This window comes from Giraffa tippelskirchi, chromosome 12 (genome assembly GCF_054371585.1).
Source record: "Giraffa tippelskirchi isolate mGirTip1 chromosome 12, T2T-mGirTip1v1.2.pri, whole genome shotgun sequence".
In the NCBI taxonomy this organism is placed as follows: Eukaryota; Metazoa; Chordata; class Mammalia; order Artiodactyla; family Giraffidae; genus Giraffa; species Giraffa tippelskirchi.
The window spans coordinates 144137813-144165724 of NC_137286.1; the positions used below are offsets into that span (position 1 = coordinate 144137813).

Below are 27912 nucleotides of genomic sequence, written 5' to 3' on the forward strand. Positions count from 1 at the left end.
CCAGGAGATAGTGAAGGATAGGGAAGCCTGGCATGCTGTAGTTCACAGGATAACAAAGAGTCAGACACGACTTAGTGACTGAACAACTTTTAACAAAAATCAAAAAGCATGCCTAAAGACAGGGTGGGGAAAGCAGCATTGAAGAGAAAGAGCAAGCATCAAAACTAGGCTTAGATGATACAGATGTTGGGATAATCAGATCGTGTATCTTAAAGAACCAGCTTCTCAGGTGGCTCAATTGTAAAGAATCTGCCTGCCAATGCAGGAGACACAGGAGATAAGAGTTCAATCCCTGGGTGGGAAGATCTCCTAGAGGAGGAAATGCCAACCCACTCCAGTATTTTTGCCTGGAAAGTCCCATGGACAGAGGAGACAGATGAGTTACAGTCCTTGGGGTTGCAGAGTCAGGCACGACTTATCTACCGAGCATGTACACATACGTTTAAAGGAACCAACGACCAATCTCTTCAACCTCACCAATTATTTCTTTGGCTATGTTCAATCCACTGATGAGTCCAACAAAGGGAGTCTTCATTTACGTCACTTTTTTTCCTTCTATTTTCTCTTGACTATTTCTTAGCATTTCATCTCTTTGCTTATATTTTTACTGTAGCATGTTGTCCAGTTTTTCATTAGTGCTCCCCTGGACATAGATGCAAAAGTCCTCCAGGAGACATAAGAAAATTAAATTCAACAATGTAAAAGCATTCAATACCATATCCAAATAACATATATGCATTCAAGTCTGCCTTAACATTTGAAAATCAATTTTATCTGCATGATAAGAAACATCGCATGATAATAACAATAGATGTGGAAAAATATGTGACAAATTCAAGCAAAAATTCATGGCAAACACTCTCAAAAGACTAGAAATTGAATGGATTTTTTCCAATTTGAAAAAGAACATTTACAAAACATGCAGGTAACATCTCACTTAATGGTGAACAACTAGATTCTCTCCCCCTGAGATTTCCAAAAGTGTAGATGCAAACAAAATCAAAATAGTCTGTACAAGGCAAATACATGATCTGACCTTTCTGCTTTGACATCACAAACAATCCCTTGTTGTTGTTGTGTAGTCACTAAGCCCTGTCTGACTCTTTGCGACCCCATGGACAGTAACCTGCCAGGCTCCTCTGTCCATGGGATTTCCTAGGCAAGAATCCTGGAGTGCGTTGCCACTTCCTCCTCCAGGAAATCTTCCCGACCCAAGGATCAAACCCACGCCTTCTGCATTGGCAGGTGGATTCTTTACCACTGAGCCATCAGGGAAGCCCCACACAAGCCCTACCCAGTTCAATATGACAGCAAAAGGGTGTCCTGTTGGAACAAAGTGATATGGATTGGCAGATGCTATGGTTGCAACTCTAGGAAATTTCCTCAAATTTAGTGAAGTTTAAGGAAATAGAAATAAAATTGCAGTGAATGCATGATCTATAGATGAAATAGTGTGAATGTTCTGTATCATGTGTCTGATTCAGAGGACTCTGATTCAAACACACACACACACACACACACACACACCACACACTTCAAATAGATGTGTGTGTTTGCACTTTGTTTACATAGGTAAGTGCATACAACCATGTTAAGTATGATCTACCATGATATAGTGGAGAAGGCAATGGCAACCCACTCCAGTGTTCTTGCCTGGAGAATCCCAGGGATGGGGGAGCCTGGTGGGCTGCGGTCTATGGGGTCGCAGAGAGTCGAACATGACTGAAGCGACTTAGCACTTAGCACCATGATATAGAGTATGCCATTTTCTTCTTTATAATAGCCAATTCAGAGAAAAAAAGTATTTACTTAGGTATTTTTAAAATAATTTTACATATAAAATGGATGCAATTTTAGCTAAAGTAGATCAACATCCCATGTCTGGTGAAGAAGAGTTGTAAAATAATAACTAACAGTATGTTTCTGTTGAAGAAAGTCATTGAAATCTTCCTTGTAAACCATATAATTTGCATGAGTTTTTAGATCTGTACTAGCTGATTCAAACTATAATCACTATTTTATGGATTTAACTTTAAAATAATTATAAAGACTTAAATGTTGGGAAATGATATATACATTGCTAATGCCTGAAGGTAACTTCACTGATGATAGACCCCAGAGAATGAGATCTCTCGTAGAGAAATGAGCAAAACATATTTTCTGAGAGATCTTAACTTGGCATCATGTATGTATGCATTTTCAGAAGTAGTTGGTCCAAAGATAACTGAAGTGTTTCATTTTTTTTTTAATATTCTACTAGAACTACTGCATATGGTTCTGAAAGTGTATATGCAAACAAAATCCAAACAACCTATACTACCTTCAAATGCAAGTTAGTCCATTTCTAGGCTCAAGCAAAAATGATTTCCGAGAGAAAAATATAATTAGATTTCAACTGGGACACTGAGAGTTTTGAAATAAATCCAGTAAAGACTTTGATTCTAAGGTTATAGAAACATGGAAAACTTCTTAGAAATTTGTTTTGCATATACATAAATATTGCTTGAATAACATATGATATTAATATATATTTAATAGGTTCTTAATTTCCTCTGAATTTAGAGTACAATTAGTACTGCTGTGTACTCTCCAAAGAAATTTTATCTTTGGGTAGAGGACAGCCTTTGGTGTGCAGAGTCTTCTTTCTTTCTAAAGTTTCCCCTTAGACAATTTCTTTTTATTGATACCCTTGAACTCCCTGCAGACAGATCATCACTCTGCTATTGGCAGATAAGGTGAATCTTGGGAATTGACTGTCTTCTTCCTGCTTTCTGCATTCTGGAGATATTATAGGCTAGTGTTCTCTGGAAGCCAGAAAACTTAATGCTCACTTTTATGAACTGTCAAAATGCAAATAATTGCACAGATGACTGTACTAATTGAAAAATGATAAATGGTAAAAAAAAAAAAAAAAGAGAAACAGAATTGCAAAAATATGTGTGTGCATATTTATATAATATAAGCATAGATATACTTTATATGCATGCTTCTAATATGCATGTGTAATACATAAATATAAAGCAACGGTCGTTTATGTGTGTGTACATCATTCTATTTACTCTTTCTTCTCTGACAGTTGTGTTAATACAGTTACAACATCTAGGTTCTCTCTATCAGATGACAGTGTAATGTGGAAAATAGTGAATCACTGTCTGGCTGACCCATGAACAGATATCACACTCTTGACATGTATAGCATGATTTTACACTTCAATACAGAGCAGAGTAAAAAGTTTAGGATGAATAATATCAGTACTGGCAAAGTCACCTAGGTAATAAGTTACCTGTGTGTGACTCTCTTCTTTTCTCAGCAGTGAGCTTTAGAAGAAATTCACGCTTTACACTTTTTTGTGTGTGCATAGGACAATAGATAATAGAACCATTATGGATACTGTTTCTAACATCCTGTCTTTAAAGATAAATGTTAAATTCTGCTCTTTTGTTCATAAACACAGAGAAGTCTCTCCTTTCCTTTTCCCACAAGTTAGATATTCTGTCAACTTAATCCACTGTTCACAACAGATGCAAGAATAGTTTCAAGGCTATCTTAATGAGAAATAAAATGTGTTAGATAAAATGATTATATTTTTAACCTAGACATATTACCAAAATGATTTCTACAAGCTACAAAACCTCTCACCACCCTACAGACATCAGCTGCCTCTCAATTTGAACCAATTCAGATCACCCACCTGGATCTGAACAGACAATATCTGTTACTCATTCTGCAATTTTTAACATAAGACCCTTTTTACTGCACTTTGCTTAATCATGCTTTGCAGATATTGTGATTTTTTTTTTTTTTAACAAATTAAAGTTGTGGCAACTCTACCGACAGCAAGAGTATCAGTGTCACATTTTGGTCACTCTCACAGTATTTCAAATCCTCCACCAGCAAGAAGATCGTAACTCACTGAAGGTTTAAATGATAGTTAGCATGTTTTAGCAATAAAGTATTTTTGGCTACGGTATGACACTATTTTTATAGACAGAATATTATTGCATACTTAATAGACTACTGTACAGTAAACCCACAACTTTTATATGCACTGGAAAGCCAAAAAAATGCATGTGATTTGCTTTCTTGTAATATATGCTTTATCGTGGTTATTCTGGAACAAAATCACGGTACCTCCAATTTATGGATTTTGCTTTCCAATGGCTTTTCCAAGTGTTCCCATAGAAAAGGGGGAAGACTGGAATCTGTTTTCCACTTTGAGGAAAAATGACACCTCCATAGCATAAATTTTCCCCTGGGGCTGTCCGATGCTCCCCAGTTCCATTAGCTGCATTTATTCCTGTGGGTACTTGGAGTTATTTTTGCCAAGGGGACCCCTCATGGGAAGAGAAATAAGGATTATTCATCACTGAAATATGCAAATACGCAAGCACATCCTGCACAATAAGAAATCGCCTCCACTGTGCTTCTGTGAAAGCCCCCAGTTCCCAAAAGGAATACGTATGACTTTGATGACAAAGCAAATTGTTTTAAATATGGCCAAGTGAGCTTCATCCGTCAATGCCCAGGTTGAAATTTATCACTCCAAGAACGTCTTCCCCATTTTCTTCCTGCATACACACGTCTATGAAACTTCATTTCCCAAGAATTGTCTGCTTCATATTATGATTTGTATGTTTCCTGTGTCTCTTTCAAATATTATGTTCTTGAAGCCAATGTGTTATGTCTAAACATCTTCATGTTTCCCACAGGCTCTAGAAAAGTGTCACCCTTGATAAATGCCCGTTTGATTAAAATTAACTAGAATTATTATCCTGGATTGTTTTATCACATATAATATATAGTCTTTGTCTTTTTTTTTTTTTTTTAATATTAAGGGTATAAGGGCCCTGGAGTTACATCAGGTTCTGTTTGCGTTGAAAATACACAGATGAGAGTCTCGTGCATACTGCACCTTCTTTCCACATCTCTGAGCGCTACTATTTGCCATAACCTTTCACTAAGGACCAGATGTCATGAAGCAGTGCAGTGGCGTTATTTGGATTTATGGGGAATGTGAGGGTAGGCAGCCTGATGCAATAAAACTATGAAACTATGAGGCTTCACATGCAGGTGTGTTCACAGGCGCAGTGGAAGGTGTGATATCATTTTGAGAACCAAGTCTCTTGACCGGGGTTTGGTGCCACGTGGAATAATATCCATCCAGTAAGTTCTACGTCAAGATGAGTGTATCAGTATAAAACCAAACAAGGAAACCTGTTTTGGAACAGTTTCGAACTTGAGATATCTTGACGCTTGAGATATCTCCAAGTTCAGTGAAATCTACAATTGAATAAATTTACTTATATTCGTTTCATTTGCCTAAAGAGACTTGGTGGATTCAGGACTGAAAAAACAAATTAATGTTTTCTCACTCACTTTTTCAGGATCTGCTCTGTTTTTTTTAAACGTATATTTGATGATGTTAACTTGTTGAGATTCAATATTTCAAAAACTAGAAAAAAAATTAAAATAGTACTTGAATTCATTTACACTTACCTCTGCATCCAATACTATAATTTAGTCATATTTGTGTGAACATAGTTGTAATGGGCTTCCCAGGTGGCACTAGTGGTAAAGAACCTGCCTGCCAGTGCAGGAGACACAAAAGAGATGAGTTCAGTCCCTGAGGCCAGAAGATTCTCTGGAGAAGGAAATGGCTACCCACTCCCGTATTCTTGCCTGAAGAATCCTGTGGACAGAGGAACCCTGAGGGCTATAGTCAATGGGGTCACAAACGTGTCTGACATGGCTGAGCAACTAACACTATCAAAGCTGAGTACTTTTTTAGTTGCTGAGGCATTAAGGCAGCCAATCGTCTAAAGAAGCTCAACCTGCTTAACATAATAAAAGATCAAGAATTCATATGTTGTGTGCTGTGCTCAGTCGTGTCAGACTCTTTGGGACCGCATGGACTGTAGCCCACCAGGCTCCTCTGTCTATGGGATTTTCCAGGCAAGAATACTGGAATGGGTTGCCATTTTCTTCTCCAGGGAATCTTCCATAACAGGAATTGAACCCAGGTCTCCTGCATTTCAGGCAAAATATTCACCATCTGAGCCACCAGGGAAACCCAATATGCTATTATTACTGTTACTGTCAGTGTGAGCATTAGCTCTAGTACAGTATTTTGTTATAATCATTTCCTATTCAATTCAGTTGAATATCTCATTTTTGTGAGCATCATGAGAGCATTAGGAATGGTTTGATCCTAATGTAAACTTATTCCTGAAAACTACCAGTATTCATATAAAGAGAAGTGATTTTTCTACTCGATAAATACAAAGCACAATTTGGTTGATAGGATTTGTAGATGGATGTGTGAAAGGTAACTAAAATATTAACGTGTCAAATGGGTTGAATTAATTATTACAAGCATGAGTTGCTTTCTCTCTAACAGGTAGCTTGGTCTGAAAAAGGCATCTCCACATGCCTCCATCGCTGCCTCTTTAACATGAAATAAGATAGATGGATGCCTTTGGAAGACCTTTCAGGCTCACACAGTCTACTGAAGGGTGGCTCAAAGCTAAGCAATAATTGCTCAACATTCCCCATTATTCTCAGTGCTAGAATTTCAAGGGTACAAACGAGTAAGACAGACATTGAAGAGCCAGAAGTAGCAGGCCATCCACAAGGCACATCTTCCCTCTCTGGGTACATCTCATATTTGGGGGACCATTTATAAGCCTGCTCCAGGAATGGAAGTAGAAGCTGATGTCTTTTCTATCCCTTTCATAACTTAATTCCAGGCCCCGATTTTCTTTACTTTATGCTCCTCTGAATTCCTTCTCCAAGTGAATCTTATCCCACTTATCCTCAGTCAATCACTCAATAAAACTAAACCACCAATCCAGCATACCTCTAGCTGGTAGGCACATTTCAAAAATATTTTATGAATAGCAAAAGTAAAGAAATGTGCACCATATTACGCACTCATGTTGAGTCTTCTTTGCGCCAAATGGAGAGCGATTTTCAGTTTGTTGTACACTCAGACCTTTCCTTTTGGTGAACAAGAGCTTAGATCTCCTGCAACAAAGAGAAGAATCAGTTCTGAGCCAGGGGCAGAGCTGTGAGGCAGAGTTGCCTTTTCTTCCCCAGGGTGGAGGGCCGCCCCTGTTCTCACTACATCTGGCAGCACAGATGGCAGGAAAATTAATAGGAGAGAGGAAGCGTTGACCTCATGTGGATATAAACAAGTCCTGAGACTACACAGGCAGCAAAGCTGATAATAGCCTTAAAGGAGACCTTGAAAGTTCATCGAGTTCAGCTCCCTGCGGCTGTTAGGTATGTGCTTGACAAAGTCCGATGTCCTAGATGAGCATCCTTGAGGTAACGTGCAGAGAGGTACCAGAATAGGTCACCGAAGACAGTCGGGTAGTGCATCGCCCTCGGTAAGTGTGGGCGTAAGCGACAAACATCTGTTTTATATTAAGCTATCTTGTTGGAGGTAGGAGATGAGAAAAATGACTGCTTAGGTTTTTCTTATCACATGTATTCAACCAATCAGAATCCTCAGAGACCAAGAGCCTAGAAACAGATGCTCATCTTTAAACACATTTACAGGGTTTCAAGAACTAGCCTGTTTCAAGAACAGGTTGGTAATTGACATTAACCACTAAACAAATGTCTATTGATCATAGAATTATTGATCTGAAAAAATGATCTGGATTCTGTCCATGTTGTTAGTGGCAGCCGTGGTCTGGCTATTCAGGCATGGTTGACTGACTGATGTAAGAGTCATTCCCTTGCCTTTCAAGGTGGCTTCATGGGGCAGTGAGCCTTAATCCAAGGCCCATCGGAGGGTTTTAAAGAAAGATTTGCTCTTCTGATTAAAGAGACGAAAGGGTCTCATGCTGTGCTTTCTCCCCTTCCACTTGCCTTGAACATGAACTCGCTGATGTATTGCAACCATGGAAGCAAAGCAAGAGAGTTGCAAATTGCTAATATTATTCCAGCAACTTTCCTGGCAACACATTTTTGTTATGCGGATATAATTAACTCCCATTTTAAGTCAGGCTTGTTCACTAACTTCATTTCAAAACACACCTAAATGATGCACTTACTAGTGTCTAAATATTCTTTACAACGTCTGAACAACAAAAAGCCTACCCCAGAGTAATATTAATTCAATTCTCACTCTAAAAACATAATTTTAATCATTATATCCAGGTTTATAATCTAGAAAGCCCTTTCAAACACTCTGTCACCAAGAATATTTTCCCTTAGCCTTGATGATTTTTCTTATTCCAGCCATTTTTTATTCCATCTCACCTAAATGAATCACTAACAATGTGTATTTTTTTTTTGTAAATTTGGAAAAAGCTCTCAATGTTCCTAGTCCCACATATCTGAGCATTTTTACAAAATGAAACATGAGGGAAGATTTTTCAAACTTCATATTAGACCATGAATTTCCTATAAGACCATCATTTGGGGGTTGTGTTAAATTTGAATTTTCTCAGTATTTGACAAATAAATTCAAGTTACTGATGCCCCTAAATCACATTAGCCTTGGTACTCTAATTTTTCACAGGTACTAATCACTGCCCCCATGAACTGTAGCCCATCAGGTTCCTCTGTCCATGGGATTCTCCAGGCAAGAATACTGGAGTGGGTTGCCAAGCCCTCTTCCAGGGGATCTTCCAGCCCAGGGATTGAACCCATGTCTCTTACATCTCCTGCATTGGATCTTTACAGGAGAGGGTTCTTTACCACTAGCACCGCCTAGGAAGACCTAAAACCCAGACACTAGATCACATTTGCAAAAATTGATCCAGGAGATTAGTATGGAGTCTAGCAATTTACATTTCTCACCAGTTTCCAGGTGATTCATATCATTGGTCTGAAGGCCACATTTTCAGTAGCATGGATACAAACAATTTCAAAGGATACTTTTTAATAACACTGCTATACTTGCACTTCTTTTTTAAAAATGTGGACTGTTTTTTAACTCTTTATTGAATTTGTTACAATATTGCTTCTGTTTTATGTTTTGATTTTTTGGCCTCAAGGTGCATGTGATCTTAGCTCCCCAACCAGGTATCGAACCTGCACCCCCCGCATCGGAAGACAGAGTCTTAACTACGGGACCCTCAGGAAAGCCCCTACACTTGTACTTCTTCATCCTGGGGAGATCAATTGTCTTTGGGAAAGGTGTCGACATACGCGATGTGAAAACCATGTTTGCATTTAGTATGACCATTGCATAGCACTGGTAAAATTCCCATTGATATTTAAGATCAGCAGCTTCATTTCCTAGATAAATAGCTCTTAAACTTATGTGAACACATTTATGCAAATACGTGGTCTCCCTCCTCCGACTCTGATAGCTCTTGTAATGGGTCCCCACTGTTTCTATCTTTGAAATTCATTATGATTCATTCCAAGTATTTAATACTATAATAAAAAGAGCACATGGAATCTAAAATTCACAGGAAAATTACATGGCTCTGTTATAATGCAAGGATCTCATTTTCATTTTTTTAAAAAATTCTAAGGAAGAATGTGTTTCTCATTAATCAGTGTTCTTTTCTTCTGTTTCCAGTTTTAATCACACACACACACACACACACACACACACAACTTTTGTGTGCTGGAGAATGCAAAAACATGCCACTTTACATTTGATGGACAAGGAGGGGTGCTGTGATGACTCTCATGCAGCAGGTGTCTGATAGACGATTATTTAATCTTTGCTTGGGGAAAGAGCAATCAAATGGTAGCTGCTGGTATTTGTTTAATAAAAACTCCAGATGTTGACAATGTTTCCCCATGGCCATTGATACATAATGATTTGCACACAGCTGCTAAAAAACCACCAAGCCCAACTACTTGGTGATTGTCACTGGGAAAAATTCTTTTTTGCTTTGTGTGTTTTATGCACAGCCCTTATGGCATGACTCACAGATTTTCCGAGTGTTAAATGGAGCCAGCTAAATAAGATTTATTCACATTTATTCTCTCCTACTTCTGTAAAGAGCTCTGTTAGACGTTAATGAGGGCCTTCGGATATAACAATAGAATGTCACCATTTTATGTCTCTAGTTAACCTGGAAATGCAGTGGGTTATGCATCTTTATGTTTGGGCACCGTTTGGGCAAATTCTCATTGTGAAAAAATATCTAGTCAAACTTTGAACACAGGTGAAGAGAATAAAGCACACAGATTTTGTTGATTTGTTAAAAGGCATTCAAATTCAGACTTTCTCAGTATTTGCATTCTTCCTAGAGTTAAACAAATAGTTTCTTATTTTTTATTATTTACAGTTGGCTAAATGTCAGAAAGGAAACATCTTGATTTTTTTTCCCATATCCATAGTAATATTTTCAGAAGAGTTTCTGAGTTACTTCAGAATTGATTGATAAATAAATTCCTCGCCGCCAGCCCCACCCATCCCCTGAAAGAAAAGACTATTTCCGGATTTTCAGTCAGTCAGGCCCGACTCTTTGGGACCATGGACTCTAGCCCGCCAGTCTCCGCTGTCCACACAATTCTCCAGGCAAGAATACTGGAGTGGGTTGCCATTGCCTACTCCAGGGGATCCTCCTGACCAAGGAATACAACCCGGGTCTCCTGCTTGGCAGACAGATTCGCTACCACTGAACCACCAGGGAAGCCCTTCTGGATTTTATAAGATGCGTGAAAATGTAACAGAACTCTCACAGAAATGAAAATGTTCACAGTAACAAATATCATGTGCATTCCTCATTTTTCCTTTCAGTTACTTCATGGATGGGCTCTTCTAAGATGTAGGTAGTACTTGTGAGCTGCTGTGAGGGATGAGAATATAACTTGAGATGCAGTGGCAGAGATGCCATGTGGAAATGCCCTACTACCAAGTGTGGGTACAGACTGGGCAGGAGGGGGCGTTTCTGATGCGTCGATCGTCACGAGGACAGCGTCAGTTCCGTCTGCTCCTCTGCCCTCCCCAGTCCTCACGCGTGTGTGTGTGCTCAGTCATACCCGGCTCTTTTCAACACTTTGGACCCTTAGCCCGCCAGGCTCCATTGTCCATGGGATTCTCCAGGCAAGAATACGGGAGTGGGTTGCCATTTCCTTCTTCGGGGGATCTTCCCGAGTCAGGGATCGAACCTGCGTGTGCTGGGTCTCCTGCATCGCAGGTGCCTTCTTTACCACCGAGCTATCAGTCATCGTAAGTTATTTCATATCTGCAGCAGAGCTGGTCTCTCTTTGTCACCCCTTTGGTGTCCCTCACTGTTTGGATATGAATGGCCACAGCTACAGAAACTGACACTAAAATCACTAGCAAAGTGTATTGTATTGAAAAAAAAATTCGTCAGCAACGTTACAGAGTGATTCTAGAATGCCCTATTAGGTTCCCTATTGTTGCTGTAACAAATGACCACAAGCTCATCGGCTTAACACAGCACAAATGTAATATCTTACAGTTATAGAGGTCACAGTGGGAGATGGGTGTGACCAGGTCAAAATTAAGGTGTTGTCAGGTCTGAGCACCCTCTGTAGTCTCTAGGGGAGATTCCATCTCTTTGTCTCCCCAGCATCAGAAATGGCATTCTTTGGCTCAAGGCACTGTTTGCCATCTTCCAAACCAGCAAACTAGCGTTTTCAAATCTCTAAGTCTGGCATGCACTGCCTTTGTCACCTCTCATTTTCTCTTTCTGACTCTTCCTTCCTTCTTATAAGAATCCTCGTCAACGCACTGGATTCACCTGAATAATCCAGTATAATTTCCCATCACAAAATTCTTAATCACGTCTATAAAGTCCCTTTTGACTCATAAATTGACATGTTCACTGGTTCAGAGACTATAATATAGACATCTTTAGGGGGGTGATTATGCCATGCACTACAAGTACTATAAAAATTATACACTGTCCGTTCAAAGTCCAGTTGACACCATTTAACTTAACCGTGCTCTTTAGAGTTCATTTTAAGGCATTATCAGTTTGAAAGAAAACAAAGTACAACTATGATCTTTTTTAATGTTTCAAACTGTTCTTTCAAAAATACATTTCTTTAGATAGTTAAATGTCACAGAGGCATAAGTAACATTACAAAGAGCACATAAGATTTAAGGCATCTATTTTGGGCTAGTTAAACTATACTAATTACCGCTAATTAACTGATTATAATATGAAGATTAGAATATTAATGCATATCATTTAACATAAACTGATTTTTAATAAAGAGTACATGATAGAACGGGCATGATTGACATTTTATCTTGAGAGTTCTTTTTATTCCCTGGAGTTGCTTCAATAATATCATTCTGACTTGATGGTAGAGGATGTATGATTGGAAAGGAAAGGAGACTAGGACAGAATATGCAAGCATAAAATATGGGTCATACGGTTTTCTAGGTTCTCACATTATGAAAGGGAGGGGCATCTCCAGGAGATAAGTAAAGGAAAATGCATGAATTGGGGATTAGTTTTCTGTAAGTTTCTGTGTTTAAGATGTGAGTATTTTCAATTTTGTGAGGAACCTCCATACATTTCTTGCAGGTAGCTTCATCAGTTTACATTCCTGCCAAAAGTGGGAAAAGGGTTTTCTTTTCTCCACATCCTTGCCAACCAACACTTGCTATTTCTTGCCTTTTTGATAATAGTTCCCCTTCTGTAAGCTGTAAGGTGACATCTAATTGTAGTCTTGATTTGCATTTCCCTGGTGATTAGCAATGTTGAATATTTTTTCTTTTAATGTACCTATTGGTCATCTGTGTGTCTTCCTTAAAAAAGTGTGTATTCAAATCCTTTGCCCTTTGTAAAATTGGACCATTCATATTTTTGCTGTTGAGTTGACTGAGCTCTTTATATATTTTGAATATAAACCTCTTCTCAGACACATGATTTAAAAATATTTTCCTTCACTTAGGAGGCTGCCTTTTAATTTTGTTGTTGATGAAAAATAATCCATACGATTCAAAGCAACAGATCTTGAAATAATGCGGGAGTAAACCAAAATTAACATGCTAAAATATAAGTCCTCATACAAATATTAAGAGACAGGAGAATAGATAAAAATAGAGCTGAAAGATAAAAAAAAAAAATTTAAGAAATAAAAATAGGAAATTTAAACATAAAACTATAAAATTAAGAGAATATGATGTAAAATATAAAGTAGAAATTTGAAACTAAAAATAGCTAAGCAAAGAAAAATTGAATCAAATTAAACAAAGACAATATGAATATAAATATATAGTAAGAAAAATAATAAAGTACAGGAATTAAAATATATATTTAAAGCAATCACAAAAGTGACTAAAAATTTACATGAATGTGAAATAAATAGAGATACAGGTAAATGAATATGGCTTGGAAATATAGCTAGACAAGTTAAAATCCAAAATGAAATTACATATGACTACAAGATATATAACAACAATAGATCTGCAGATTTCTTGGTATAATGAATAAAATTGATTCTTAATAAAGACAAGAAAGCACAAGCAAATGCAGACAAATGAAAACAGAGTCCTTGTAGGTGAAATAACCCCAGAGCATAAAGGGCAGGGTGAGGTCATCAAAGGTAGAAAGTGAAGAATGAGGAAAAGAGTACAAACCATTAACCTCTTGCACTTCAGCTCACATCTGGCAGTTCACACTCTGACCCCAACCTCTCCTTTCCAGGTTCACCTGTAAACACAGCTGTAGCAAGCTATTGAAAATGCCTCACACCATTCTGCATAGAGTGAATTCTTAAAGAGCATTGATTCATTGAATAAATTGAAGTTTGAGTCTGTATTAGAACAAATTATCCCCCTACAATATCTATAGATGTAGATAATTCACATCTGTACACAATCCTAACCCATCCATCACCGACTTCAAAAAAAGTGGAATAGACTTTTTAAAAAGTATGTTTGTGTGTGAATTCCCACCAAGAAGCTTATATTTGACAAACAAAGAACAGAAAATAATACCTGAGGTTCAGACTTCTTTGATATCAGTTCCCCCAGGAAATACGCCTGGAAAATGAGGAGAGAAAGAGTGCCAAGGACCAATTTCAACAAGCGAAACATTGTTTAAGCCACCCTTTCATTCATTTAAAGATTCTTCCTAATCACCCACCTTCTAGGTATGTGACAAGCATTGAACACACACGGCAAAGAGGCTACTGAAATGCCCTGTTGGGCAGAGCCCGTTTTTCCCATCGAAGGCTTGCAGGAGACAGTGTTTGGCATATAACAAGGCTACAACGCATATCAGAAAAGTGTGCTACGCCACACATGCAGATAGCAACTGGATTCAACCTGATTTAAAGGTCTGCTTTGCCCTGCTGATAAGGTAACTGAGACTGAAGCGTGAGACCATTTGCAAAGCAGGTTTAGGTAGAGAAGGAAGATGTCTCAAACAGAAGAAATAACTATGAGAAGGGTTCTCACACTGTAACATGCATCAGAAACATCTGTAAGGCTTGAAACAGGATAGACTGCTTGGCCCCATTCTCTGGAGTTCTGAATCACTGGGTCTGGGCTATAAACCCATAATGTGCATGTCTAATAAGTCCTTAGGTGGTACTGATGCTGCTGGCCCGAGGAGCTACTTTGAGAACCACTGGCTTAGCGTATAGTATTGAGATGACAGAGCATCTGTCAAGTGAGCAATTCAGCATTCTTGAAAGGTGGAAGAGAAGACAGCAGGATCAAGGTGTAGGTGAGAGGCAGATTGAAACCACCAGTGGAGCATCTCTTAAGTGTTTGCAAAGGGGCTGATTTACAGACAATGGAGAGTCATCAAAGCTTGTAAGTGGGAAGGAACAATTGACTTGATTTTGTTTTAGTTCAATCATTCTAGCTGCAGTTAGAGTGTGGTCTTCTGAAAGAGTGAAGGTAGGTAAGAAATTAATGTAAAAAGAAATGGGGGTGACCCTGGCAGGGGCAATGGAAGGCTAAGCATTGCAGGGGCTGCAAATACCAGTGAAAGAATGATAGATGTGCTGGTTTATGGTGCTTAAGAGAGTAAAGTATGCACACAAAATAAAAGAGGGCTGAGAGGCTGCTTGAAGTTAAAAAGAAACAAAAATGTAAAAATTTAACAAGGCAGATTGAATGTTTTGATGAGATCTAATAGAGGTACGTGAGATAAATAGTAGCAATTAATTCTGAATATTATGTACAGAATATTTAGAAATTTTAGCACCCCTTATTTATAATAATTATTTCTCAAGAAATCATGATAGAAGTGACAGATCTATAAAGGAGTATTGAAAAACACAATTAACAAGATTAGTGAGAGAGAGAGATCCCAAATTAGACAATATATATGACTTTGAAATACATATGATTTTGAATGATACATAGACTATTTCCAATTACCAGTATAGAACATAGAAAAAGTCTCAACAAATAAAAAGATGGACATACTATGCATGTATCACAAAATTAAGTATTCATATTTTAAAACATCCACAAAGCTTCATACTCGGAGAACAAAATATTCACCTTTAAATAATTCTCAGGTTAAAAATGAAGTATCAAAGTACAAAGTATTTAGTTCTGACTAATCTTGAAAGTGGTTAACCATGGTGGCTCAAACAGTAAAGAATCTGCCTGCAATGCAGGAGACCTGGGTTCGATCCCTGTGTTGGAAGATTCCCTTGGAGGAGAGCATGGCAACCCACTCCAGTCTTACTGCCTGGAGAATCCCCGTGGACAGAGGAGCCTGGCGGACTGCAGTCCACAGGGTCGCGAAGAGTCAGTCACGACTGAGCAACTAAACACAGCACAGCACAAACTTGAAAACATTACGTATCAAAAGGAGGTTGCAACTACAGCCGTAATTTGAAGGAAATCTGAGTTTTAAAATATATTCATTCAGTTAATAAGAGGGTTAAAAATTGCATGATGACTATTTTGTCCAGACATTTAGAAAAAGAGCAAAAGACTAGGCACAAGAAATATTGAAGTAAGGGAATGATAAATATAAAATCTATCAATTAATTTAAACAGAAGACAGAGTCTAGAGAAAATACTTTTTAAAAAAAATCTGATTTTTTTTAATAAGATGAATCCAACGGATAAATCCCTTATGTGATCAGTCAAGGAGATATAAAAAGCACACATGGACACCCAACATTAGAAACTGAAGCAATATATGACAATAAATTTGATATCTTAAAAAACAAAATGATAATCTAAATAACCTTCAAACCTATATAAAATAAACATTTTAAAAACATATAATTTAACATAAAAATTGTTAAAACTGACTGAAAATGAAATACAAATCTTAACCAACCATTTGTGAAATTAAAGCTGTAGAAGCTACAGTTTAACATTTACCCTCCTTTCCACCCACCTCCCACACACAAAACAACATGAGGCCCAGACAGTTTTATAACCAAGTTCTATAAAATCTTAAAAGAACATGCAATCCTTAAATTATATAAACTGTTCCAGAGAACTGAAAAATAGAGTTTCCAGATTCATTTTATGAGGCTACTATAGCTCTGATAGCAAAACCAGGCAAGGAGAAATTTAGGCAAATCACAAAGTTCAGGCAAAAATGTTAAATATAATATCAGCATCCCCCAGAACTCTCACCAAAATGAAAAGTGAACAATATATCATCAAGGAACTAAATTCATCCTGGAATGACTGGAATGGTATCATTAACATTAGAATAAAGACACATGAAATTCTTCACATCATATTCACAGATTAGACAAAAAAGATAATGTGATCATTTCAGTAGACATTAAAACTTGGTTAAATCAACTAGCAATAAATGAAATTGAAACAACGTACCTGGAATCCAAAGAAAGATGATATTTTCCTTTGTTTGATAGACAATAACTTTCAAAAAATCTATCCAAATAATATCTAGTGGTGAAATTTTAAAAACAGTACCTGAAATAATGGAAGAGACAAGAGTTAACACTATGACTACTTATGCAGGACGTTGTATCCAAGGCTGTAGACAGTAAAACAAAATATAAGTAAGTAAATAAGTATGTAAATAAACACATGAAAAGAAAAAAATGAAACCCCTGGTACCAAAAAAAAGTGACCACATAAGAGTCTGTACAAGAGAATATGAGATTATACAAACAACAACAGCATTCTTATAATTAAGAAACTTGCAGATATATAGATAAAATGAAAATATCAAATTGTGCTACATACTCAAGTTGTGAAAATCTTACATATATATGTTATTTGTATTTCATTTTAATATACCTTTATTTTAATATTTGTATTTCAATGTATTTGTATTTCAATAGATATGATCTATTAAAAATAGATTTGTATTTAAAATATTTGTATTTTAATAAATATAAGAACTTGTCAAAACACATTTTAATATTTTGTCTTTGTTATATTCTTATATGCTTTTCAACATATTTTAAATAATTTATAATTTTAAAACAGTAATAGAGAATAAAAATACATTAAAATGCATATATGGTAAGTATACAAAATTATCGAGACTTTGCCGTAAAGGCAGGGCTATGTTTGTGTACACAGCATGCTACATAATTCGCTACCAAGAGTAGATACTTAATAAAATTTAGCTGCATTCATGACATCATACACAGGGAAAGCAACAGTACTCATACCTTCCTGCCTGAAACAAACTGGGTATATCATTGCTTCAATTTCTTAGCCACATTACTGTAGTAGGGTTGATAGGGCAACATTAAAATATCCTGTAGTTCTTGAATGTCTGTGGTTAGCTAATAATGTGTAGTCAGGGTGGAATACCAACTCAATTAGAGATTAATTTCTGAAAATGTGCCCAACCGAGAAGCACAAGTAAAGCATAAGGTGCCTCTGACAACATCGTTACTTCCATTCAGGAGTCTGGACACCTGCTGTACCAGTGTGGTCCCTAACACAGGGCCTCAGCATCCCCTTGGCGCTTAGAAACGTAGACTCACGGGTACCTTGCCAGACATAAAGGATCAGAGAACGCATTTTACGGATGACCTCTGAGTGATTTATCTATCACTTGAAAGACTCTGCTATAAAAAATAATGTGATAAATCCAGGTGGTTCTCTGAGGAAAGAATAAGCATCTAATTAACACATCAAAATTTGTATTCATTTTCTATAAATATAAGCATAAAGAAAAATAACATACTTTTATAAAAAGCCACTTTCATAAAAGTCACCTGTCTGATTTAACTGGACATGCGCTTGAATTTTTGAATTAAAGTGAGTTTGAATATTTTAAATTTCTTATCTTCTATGCAATTTCAATCAGGAGATGGTAAGTCAGTTATCAGAGATCATAGGATTTTCTCAGTAAATATTAATTCTCTTCCATGGTAGCACTTTTCAAATCTCACCCTCTTTCAGCAGGTAAGATTTCTTGCCAAAAAGAGTTGACTGTGACTATTTTTTTCACTTCAACTTTCCATACAAAAATGTGATGCTGCAGCTTATTTTACACTTTGCTTTTCATTTTTTGGTGAAGATTCAATTCTACACTATCTTTCTTCTGATCTCTATAATGAAAGTTTTGTTACGAACTGCAGAACACCAGAAATTTGTCTGCAAAAAGATGCATCCTAGTCAGAGAGCATAAAATGTTTCATCTTGAGTTTTGATGAAAAGCTTAGAAAACTGAAATTGATTCAGATGAAGCTATACTTTCCTGGTGACCCGCACTAATTTCAGAGTTTCAATTTTATGGAGAGTGCAGGAATTTGATAATCAGTAATTTCTAGGCATGTGGATTGAATGTTTAAAAGAATCAATACTATGCTTAGATAAAATTAGAAATTATGAAATAGGATCAAATATATTTAAAATTGTAGTATTAATAATCCTAAACAAAAGACAAATAGGAGTTTGAGGATTAGCAGATACAAACTAAAATAGATAAATAATAATGTCCTACTTAGTAGAGGAACTATACTATTTCATTTTCAGTCAGTTTCAAACAATCCCAGATGTTTGCCCAACTTGAGGGAAGGAAATTAGCCAACACACGTCAAAGTTATGGTTTTTCCTGTGGTCTCATATAGCTTTGAGACTAGGACCATAAAGAAGTCTGAGCACCAAAGAAATGATGCTTCTGAATTGGGTTGCTGGGGAAGACTCTCGAGAGTCTCTTGAACTGCAAAGAGATCCAACCAATCCATCCTAAAGGAAATCAATCCTGAATATTCGTTGGAAGGACTGATGCTGAAGCTGAAACTCCAATACTTTGGCCACCTCATTCGAAGGGCTGACTCATTGGAAAAAACTCTGTTGCTGGGAAAGATTGGAAGCAAATGGAGAAGGGGGTGGCAGAGATGAGAAGGTTAGATGGCAGCCCTGACTCTATGGACATGAATCTGAGCAAACAGGGGGAGATGGTGAAGGACAGGGGAGCCTGGCATGCTGCAGTCTATGAGGTCACAGAGAGTTGGACACAACTTAGCAACTGAACAAAAACAACAAAACGCTTTTGTCTTCCTGACTCAACTAAGCTGTTGGGGTGAAGGTGAGAACGAATATTGACGTTCACAGCCAAACCACATAGGAGAACCAAACACTGACCTTTAATAATAATATTACAGAGTGTTCCTCTTACCCCCTTCACCTTACTGTCAATCAACTGCTAACGGCCTTATATCAAATGCAAAAAGACAAAAGAAAGTAAAATGTATACAGATTGAGAATGAAGAAATTAAACTCTCTTTTTTGGGCACATGCCATGATTTTCTATATAGAAAATCCCAAGAAAATAGCAAATAAAAAACACCTGCAACTCATAAATGATGATAAGCAAGGTCAATATTTACAACATCGATATACAAAAGTTAATTGATTTCCTGTATAGGAAAATGGAAAATTGTAATTTAATATTAAAAACACATAGTATCAAAAAATCAAATACCTAGGTGTGAGTCTATTATGCTATGTATATATACATATATATATATAGTAACCCTGATATAAAGAAATGAAAGATCTAAATTTATGGAAAGATGTTTCATTTTCTAGAATTGAAGGACTCGAGATACCAATTCTTTTCTAACTGGTTTACAAGTGCATTACTATTTCAAGTAAAATAGCTGTTCTGTGGATAGGAACAAACTGATTCTTGTGTTTATATGGAAAAGCAAAAGATCTAAGATCCCTAACACAATACTGAAGAAGAACAAACTCTAAGACGCACTGTACAGAGACAAAAGTCAAGGCAGATTAGCACTGGAAAGAGCAGGCAGACATACATCACTGGAACAGAACAGAGACCCCAGGAACGATCTGGGGCTCTCTTAAAATATGAAATCAGCTGCCCTTTGACAAGCGTGCAAAAGGAATGCCAGAAAAAAAAGTCAGCCTTCTCAATAAACGATGCCTGAAAAATTGAGTCTAAAAACAACAACAAAACACCTGCACATAGACCTTAGACATTCACAGAAATTACCTCAAAAGCTATTACATATATAGATGCAGAAAGATACAGATATATGAAATACAGTATCACAAAGCTTCTAGAAGAAAACATTGGTGAAAATCTACGTGACTTTGGGGTTGGTGATAAGTATTTAGATACAACAAAAGCATGATCCATAAAAGAAAAAAGAATATATATATTGCTAACTGCTAAGTCGCTTCAGCCGTGTCCGACTCTGTGCAACCCCATAGACGGCAGCCCACCAGGCTCCGCCACCCCTGGGATTCTCCAGGCAAGAATACTGGAGTGGGTTGCCATTTCCTTCTCCAGTACATGAATGGGAAAAGTGAAAGTGAATTTGCTCAGTCGTGTCCGACTCTCAGCGACCCCATGGACTGCAGCCTACCAGGCTCCTCCGTCCATGTGATTTTCCAGGCAAGAGTACTGGAGTGGGGTGCCGTTGCCTTCTCCATACATATAGATATAGATATAGATATAGATATAGATATAGATATATTTATATAATTAAAAGACTTTGCTCTGCAAAGACATTCTTGAAAGAATGAAACATGAAGCCACGGGCTAGGCAACCATATTTTCAAACCTCATATTTGATAAAGGACTTGAATTGAAGATAGAGCAAAAAAATTAACTTAAAAATGGGCAATGGTTCTGAACAAACGCATCAGTGAAAAAGATACAGAGATAGCTAAATAAGCATGTGAAAGATGCTGAACATCATTTTTCTTCAAGGAATTGCAAATTGAAACCATAATGAGGCACGACTAACTTCTATTAGAATAGCTAAAATTGAAAAAAACTGACAATACCAGATTCTGGTGAGGATGTGGAGAAATAGGAATGCTCATTATTGCTGGTGTGCACACGGAAGAGCATGGACACTCTGAAAGGCAGTGTGGCAGTTTCATAGTTAGACAGAGTTGTCTTATACAAAGAGCCAATGGGCTCCAAAGCAATTCCCCAACTGACTTGAAAACTTAGGTCCATGCAAAATCTGTATATTAATATTTATACTAGCTTCATTTATAATTGCCCCAAACTAGAAGCAACCAAGGTAGACTTTAATAAGTGACAGGATGGGCCAGCTGTCATACATTGGAATACTAGCCAGTGATGAAAAGAAATGAGCCATCAAGCAATAAAAGACATTAAGGAAGCTTAAATGGATATTAAAATTAAAGAATCCAGTATGAAAAAGCTACATACTGTATGATTCCAAAATGATGTGGTTACAATACAGAAAAAAAATATTATATATAGAAATAAATATATGTGTATATAATAAATTCAATACTGCTGAATCACTTCTCCAATGGGTGGCTATCAGTAAAGAATCTGCCTGCCATGCAGGAGCTGCAGGAGTCATGGGTTCAATCCCTGGGTCGGGAAGATCCCCTGGAGGAGGGTATGGCAACCCATTCCAGTATACTTGTCTGGAGAATTCCATGGAAAGAGGAGCTTGGCGGGCTACAGTCCATGGGGTCAAAGAGTCGGACAAGACTGAAGCTACTGAACATGAACAACTGGAGCTACTCAGGGTGTGTGTGTGTGTGTGTGTGTGTGTGTGTGTGTGTGTGAACTGAGAGTGGCTTAAAGATATTATATCCTAGTAGTAGAGTCCATCTGATCATGATTTCTAATATCACATTTTAATAATATGTACCAAGGCCACTCAGATGAATGATTAATTCTAGGACTAGGCAGAAAATACTTAAAATGAGCTTACAGCATTACAAGGATTAAGAAATTAGGAAAGTACTGAAAAAAAAGAAGAAACAAAAAAATCCTATTGATGAGATAAACTTTTTTTTTTCTTTCATTTCAAACATTTTGTTTACATTGAGCCAGGAACACTGCTAGCTTCTTGCACTGATTTCCTCTTTTAATTTCTACAATCAGCAGTTTCCACACCTGCAAATTAGACAGTTTACCTAGATCATTATAAGGTACATTATAGATTAGAAAGCAAAATCACAGTTCAAACAAATTGTAAAGTTAGAAATCAGACAAAGATCTGTGTAACTCACAGTTTATCTTTTCCCAGATAAACCCTGAGGCTCTTATATTAGAAATATTCCACTCAGCATTATTAAGATATGTCTGTGATAGTAGTAAAAACGAGGAAATGAAATAAACTTTTTTAAAGGTAAAATGAAATTTTTCTGTGACTTTGAGTTAGACATCCATTATTATTTTGGGAACAGGTTCCACATTTGTGATAATTCAAGATGGACTGCCTTTTAACAAAATTCATCATATGATAAATTATGCCACGACACTGAAGTAGAAGAGTAATAACTGCTAGGTCGTAATAAAGAAGTATCATAGGCACCAGTAAAATCTGATTCACTCATCCTGAGAAGCTATTGTGCTCAAGACTGTAAAAGGTTTAACACTAAAGATAGCAGTAACAACGACTAGCACAGCCAAGATCTCAGTAATGTAAGAAATGTGTCCACTGATGCTTCCTCACAGAATATCGAACAATTTTATTCAAAAATGGGTACTTACTCATGCAAATTAATGATAATTACAAGATAAATCATAACAGCATCCAAAAAATCTATACTCTTTTTAATGTATCCAGTACATTATCCGTATTTGATGGATAATGATTTTCAAGCTATCAGAAAATATATACAGCTTTACTTTAATGTTTGAAATATGGTAGCATTTATTTATTTCCAAATTTCTTGAAGATAGTGAATATGGAATGGTGAAAATAACCATGAAACTGTCTTCTGCACAATTGGCGTATCAATAGGGACAGCTGTTCTTCTCTGGATTTATGCCACCTATACAATTTTAATTGCATTCAAAACTAGTTTGGAGCGTCGCTGCTGGAAGCGAAACCGAACTCACAGACAAGTTTTATGCAGACTCACTTGAACATTGTAGACTCTGCTTGTCAACAGCCGTCCTGCGTGTTTCACTTTATAAAGTATCTTCTTGATGATCCCTGTAGTGAAAGCATCTATCGATATTTAATTCCTTGAACTTGAAACATGATTTAGCTGCATTCACTTGGATTTCATTTGCAAAAACATAGAGATATTGGGTGGCACTAGTGTAAAGAACTCGCCTGCCAATGCAGGAGATGTTCGAGATGTGAGGTTGATCCCTGGTTCGGAAAAATCCCCTGGAGGGGGGCATGGCAATCCACTGCAGTATCCTTGCCTGGAGAATCCCATGGACAGAGGAGGCTGGTGGGCTACAGTCCATGGGGTCGCAAAGAGTCAGACAGGACTGAAGTGACTTAGCACCTGCACACAGATTAATTAAGATGAAACTCGTTAATCACGATTTCAAAAGAGTTTGGTGGTACTTCTGTCCACACTTTGGGTCAGTGATATAATTGATTAGGAGGCTACTGAGGTCTTTTCTTCTGTTATTTTAGATTATGAAATTACTGAGCTTTTTAATGCACAGTGATATGTCATATGATATTTATTTTCTTCTCTTTCTGTAGTGCATTAAATCAAAAAAAAAAAAAATACTGTGCCGGGGCAAGAGTCACATGGACCTGATTTTGGTCATTTGAACCTTCTTATCATCACCATTACTCTTCCAAATAATTGTTGTGATGGTTTATTTCCTCCATGTAGAGAATCCTCCTCTTCATACTGTTACTTTTTTATCCAATCATTTTCTTTTCCATAGATTTCCAGTTAGGGTTTTGCGTGAATGTGTTCACTTATTAAGAGGGAATTGTCTTTGGCCATCCAGCCACAGTGCTTGGAATGTCTGCAGATGGCCACACCAATTTTAACTGCTCTGCTACACAATGTAGATTGTTTTAGTGTCAGACTGTCATTGGGCGAAAATAACGTTAAACCCTTTGGCCTTTCTTATCTTTTGTTTCTCATTATTTTAAATCTCTATAGCACTAACAGGAGTTTCCTACAGTTCTAAAAAATAAAAAGCAAAACACACACATACACAAAAACCTTATAGACTCACATTTCTAAGCAAGGGTCTCTTGCTGAGGAATGTTATCTTTTTGTTAAGTGTACTTTTCTGCTTCTAAAAAAGTTTGAAATTTGATAAGAGTGAAAAAAGGACTGCTATGTTCACCTTAAAACGAATAGTAGGTGAGCTGTAAGGTTGCTCATGTTGATCTACAAAGACTAGGTCTAACAATTGGAGGTGGAACATAAACTTAAATCCTTATAAATCTTTATCTTCTATTTAAAAAGCAAGCAGAAAAATGAAACTCTTTTTGAAAAGAGTTTAATTCCAGAAAAAGATTTTTTTTTTTCCCAGTTGATGCCTGTGTGTTCTTTACTTTGTGCCTGTGCTGTGTTCATTAATCCACTTATACAAACACTTAGATAGCTATTCTTTATTACAATTCTTTTTCTTGTTAAATATTCAGGTCAAATTACGAAAAGTAGAACTCTCAGAGAGAAAGCATCTATGTATTCATTTTACAAGTAATCTTAAATTATAAAAACTGCACCCGCTTCACCAATGTTCTGGCCTAGAACTGATTTTCAGCCTTTCAGTTTTTTGTTCACATTTCTGTTTTATGAAGCTACTAGATTGTAAGAAATCTTCAAGGAAGAAAGTATGCATTATTCACTAGTATAATCCCCACATGATCCAGGACACATTCTTAGCCAGGAGGAAAATGCAGGCATTCAAGATTTTAAAAAAATAAAATAAAATTAGCAAAGTGATTTTTAAAAGTCCCTGTTAATTCAGCTCTGGAACCAAGTGATGAAAAAAAAACAAAAAACAAATGTGAACTTTTTAGTGTTTCATATAAAATATTAAAGTCCTCAGATAAAACTGTTAGAATTCCAGACAGAGAGTTAGATAATATCAGAACATAGTAAAGTCAAATTGAAGACTGGAACATGATGCTTCTAGCCACAATACATTTTAAAAACCATTTATAATACATTTATTCTAATAGAAGACGCTTCCTCCTTTCATGTTTGAGTAGATGTTAAGGGAAAAACAAGTTAATATATAAAAGAAGTATTTGAAGAAATCAGGCCATCTAAAACATTAAGCTATCAAAGTTTCAGGTTTCTTGAAATCAAGAGAAAGTAACATCCTATAAATCAAAAAACTAATTATAAAAAGAAAATTGAAAAATATAACAGGAGATCTACTCATGATTTATTTGGAATTTCTTCTTTGATTCAGATAAAAGTTTCTTTTGTAGTTCAGATTAAGCATCGTAAGATTAATGGCACACTTAGATAAGTATTTTTTTCAAACTAGTTCCTTTGGATATAGGGCCATTAAGGTGACCAGTACATTGCTGAAAACTGATTACAGTTACAGAAACACCTAATAAATGCAAACCTGAAGCAGCTCTTCTTCAGCTCCATTTTTCTGCAGTTCTTCCTGTCCACACTTCCTAGGTGGTCTCATCAGAGTTTTGGGTACTACCTTTATCTGGCAACTCCATCTTTAGTCCAAAAGTCATATCCTTAAAACGGCATTGCATTTTCTTCTTCACCTGACTCCTAAAATCATATTTTGTTTTTAACATCAAGCAGTCCATCAGCCCTCTTCTTATTTTTTCTGTCTTTTTCGTTCCCTAAACACAATAAACTAGTCTGTCTATCATTCCTTCACTGGTATTCACAACCCTCTCCTTCCACTGCCCCTGCTGGGGTCTTTTCCATTTCTTTTCCATTCTTTTCCTACTTACCTTCACCGTTTCCAAAGACCACTCTCTAAGTTCAGCTAGAAAGATTGAACCAAAACAAAATCCAGTCAGTCCTTCCTTCCCACTTGAACCTTGAATGACTTCCCATTGTCTGTAAATTAGTCTCTTTGCAATAACTTAATAGATGCTCCACTGACTGGTTTCAATCTGCCTCTCACCTTTACCTTGATCTTGCTGCCTTCTCTCTTTCACCTTTTAAGAATGCTGAATTGCTTAACTGACAAATTCTCTTTCATCTCAATCCTATGCTCTAAAGCCAGTTGTTCTCAGAGTAGGTCTCTGGGCCAGCAGCCTCAGTGCTATCGTATAGTTTCCAAATTAATTTCTGCTCCAATTCCTTGGACAGAAAAGAGATCAAACCAGTCAATCCTAGAGGAAATTGGCCCTGAATATTCATTGGAAGGACTGATGCTGAAGCTGAAGCTCCCATACTTTGGCCACCTGATGCGAAGAGCTAACTCATTGGAAAAGACCCTGATGCTGGGAAAGATTGAAGGCAGGAGGAGAAGGGGACGACAGAGGATGAGATGGTTGGTTGGCATCACTGGCTCAAGGGACATGAGTTTGAAAAAATTCTGGGAGATGTTGGAGGACAGGGAAGACTGGCCGTGCTGCAGTCCATGGGATTGCAAAGAATTGGACATGACTGAGCGACTGAACAATAACAAATTCCTAAACAAACTGTTGTCTCCTTTCCTGGAGATCAGGGATCCTATTTTGAGACAGGGTTCCTGGGTCACAGATTATTCTTCAGGTACCCAGAATAACCCTTGGCTAAGAACCATCCTGGCATTTGTGAGAAAACCGCATAAGGAAAATAAGACGACTCAAAACATGTAACCATATTTCACCAGACTTATATTTAATAATGCAGCTCTAATTTGAACTATTCAAGCAGCAGCATTATTTCCATAAAAAAGTATAGTACGGGGTGCGTAGGTAGAATCTTTCACTCTTAATTTCACTGGAGATATCCCCAAAGAAAAGTTGCAGACTGTAGAGGGGAAATAGAAACATTAAAAAAAATTGGATTAAAATTCATCAGTTAATTTTCATCTAACATAGCAGACTATGTTAGAAATAGCTTACTCTGAGTGACTCATGGTGTAACCATAAAAACATATATGGTGTGGAAAGATTTCTATCTGGAGAAGTAAAAATGATACAATTATTCATTTTCACCATGCTTAAGATGACAGGCATTGCAAACAACAAAGAAAATTATATTGAACATTAATTCATTCTAGTATGAGTTGATTCATAACTCCCTGAAAGTGAGTCACTCAGTCTTGTCCAGTTCTTTGTGATCCCATGGACTATAGAGGCCAGGAATTCTCCAGGCCAGAATACTGGAATGGGTAGCTGTTCCTTTCTCCAGGGGATCTTCCCAACCCAGGGATCGAACTCAGGTCTCCTGCATTGCAGGTGGATTCTTTACCAACTGGGCTGTCAGGGAAGCACAAGGCCACCTCAAAAATATATTGAAGCCCAAATCCCTAGTGCTTCTTATGTGGCCTTATTTGCAATTTAGGTCTTTACAGATGTAATGAGTTAAAATGAGGTCAAAGTAGAGCCAGGCTTCCCAGGTGGGACTAGTGGTAAAGAACCTGCCTGCTAAAGCAGGAGACAAAAAAGACTCAAGTTCGATCCCGGGGATGGGAAGATCCCCTGGAGGAGGGCATGGCAACTCAATTCAGTATTCTTGCCTGGAGAATTCCAAAGACAGAGGAGCCTGGTGGGCCACAGTCCTTGGGGTTGCAAAGAGTCAAACACGACTGTGGGACTAACACTAACTATGCATACCTGCTCAGTTGCTTCAGTCATGTCTGACTCTTTACGACTCTATGGACTGTAGCCCGCCAGGCTCCTCTGTCCATGGGATTCTCCAGGCAG

General features: G+C 37.2%; 1 long non-coding RNA gene across 1 annotated transcript; it reads right to left on the minus strand.

Moving 5' to 3' along the window:
• Positions 1 to 4803: 4803 nt before the first annotated feature.
• LOC145528906 (uncharacterized) lies at positions 4804 to 19265 on the minus strand. The gene is made up of 3 exons (XR_014070783.1): positions 18063 to 19265; positions 16727 to 16828; positions 4804 to 7023 (listed from the first exon to the last, which is right to left on the minus strand). It is a non-coding gene; the product is annotated as an uncharacterized LOC145528906 (long non-coding RNA).
• Positions 19266 to 27912: the final 8647 nt, after the last annotated feature.